Source organism: Epinephelus moara, chromosome 17 (assembly GCF_006386435.1).
Source record: "Epinephelus moara isolate mb chromosome 17, YSFRI_EMoa_1.0, whole genome shotgun sequence".
Classification (NCBI taxonomy): domain Eukaryota; kingdom Metazoa; phylum Chordata; class Actinopteri; order Perciformes; family Serranidae; genus Epinephelus; species Epinephelus moara.
The window spans coordinates 33,500,298-33,502,036 of record NC_065522.1 but is presented as its reverse complement, the minus strand read 5'-3'; the positions used below and the strand labels follow the sequence as shown (position 1 = coordinate 33,502,036).

The window sequence follows — 1,739 nt, the reverse complement described above, 5'->3', positions numbered from 1 at the left end:
CCTGTCCACCTGTTACAGACGGGGTGGACAGATGAGACAAAGGGACGCCTGTCCACCTGTTACAGACGGGGTGAACAGATGAGACAAAGGGACACCTGTCCACCTGTTACAGACGGGGTGAACAGATGAGACAAAGGGATGCCTGTCCACCTGTTACAGATGGAGGTGAGAGACTCTGAGCTGGAGACAACCAGGGGGCGCTGCTGAGCACCGACCATGCAGGGGGCCCAAACGTTTGCTTCAGGACCTTTTCTTTTTTTGTTATTTTGAAACTGTCAGAGATTAGAATTAAAAACCATCTTGACTGAAACACTGAGGAAATGTTTTGTCTTTAACTTCATGTCTTTTGGAGATCAGTTTGTCTTTTACTTATCGAACTACTCACAGTAAATGAGATTCTGCCCAGGGGCACAGGGGCAAAGCATTATCTCAAGTGCTTCCTTTACTCTGTCATTCATCTGTTTATCTGTGACGCGACTGAACAACTTCTGGTGTCATAACTGCTGTTGTAAAATGGAGAAGAGATAACGATCGGTCAGACGTCAGGCATGACAGCGTTTACAAAGTACAGTTAATGTTTTGCTCCAGGATTTTATCTTAAATCTGTTGCCTTACCTGATTTTATTTGCAGTGCTGGCTCCTGATGATGAGGGGAAGCCTTTTATAGTTAGAGCAGAGACACAAGAGAAGGAGTTTAAAGTTGTATGAGTATAACGAGAGGAAGTAGACACCCTGGGGGGGGGGCACTGGGGCCAAGTGTGAAAAGAGGTAGTGAGCATGTAAATTTACTTTCAGGGGGAAACGCGTGAGTGTGTGTCTGTAGGAGTGTATCAGTGCATGACGACCTGTGAAGAGAAGCACCATGAATTCATCTTGAGCACATTTTCAGCCTTGTTTGCAGATATCAGTTGAACTGCAATAAAAACAATCAGCTGAATTTGATCAACTCTTCATTGATTATGACTCCAGACACAAGCTGAAGTAAAGCAGCCCAATGTTTTATTATCTTACCTTATCTTTCTGTTGCATAATAAGCTGTAACCATGTACAGGACCATGACCACAGTGAGATCCGCTCAGCATCAGGAAGTATAATCATGTGATCATTAGTAATGATGTAACATGCAAACGTCTCCTTTTTTAAACATCGTCTCCGTATTCAAGAATAAACACGACTTTCCTCATCGATAAAGCTTATGGTTAGGCCTGGTGTTCATCTTGACAGCTATTTTAGATTTAGTCTCAGTTTGAGACAAAAATGCTTCTTAGCTTTAATTACATTTTAGTAATTTTTGTCTTTCATAGTTTAAATCTTGTTTTAAAAACGAAACGTCAAAAAACATTGACGTTTTAGTGGATGTCGATTAATGTCGATTAACATTTTAGTCAACAAAAATTTCAAACGTTTTAGTCGCTGAAAATTCATAATTTAAAAATTCAAAACATTTTAGTCTGTCAAACTTTAAAAGGTTTTAGTCGACGAATATTCTAAATATTTTGGCGATGAAACTTCAAAACACCACACACATAGTTACGTTTAGCCAACACACACACGTGGTTACGTTTAGCCGACACACACACGTGATTACGTTTAGCCAACACACACACGTGGTTACGTTTAGCCGACACACACACACACAAACACGTGGTTACGTTTGGCCAACACACAAACATGATTACGTTTAGCCGACACACACACGTGATTACGTTTAGCCGACACACACACACACACACACACAC

General features: G+C 41.1%; 2 protein-coding genes across 2 annotated transcripts in view; one reads left to right on the top strand and one right to left on the bottom strand.

Moving 5' to 3' along the window:
- LOC126403679 (toll-like receptor 2 type-2) overlaps positions 1 to 746 on the bottom strand; it is a 15,056-nt gene extending 14,310 nt beyond the window's left edge. The window contains exon 1 of the mRNA XM_050066388.1: positions 616 to 746. The gene's annotated coding sequence lies outside the window, so the exon portion shown is untranslated. The remainder of the gene's footprint in view (positions 1 to 615) is intronic.
- rnf175 (ring finger protein 175) overlaps positions 1 to 1,739 on the top strand; it is a 394,559-nt gene that overhangs the window by 36,353 nt on the left and 356,467 nt on the right. The gene's annotated exons all lie outside the window — the stretch shown is intronic.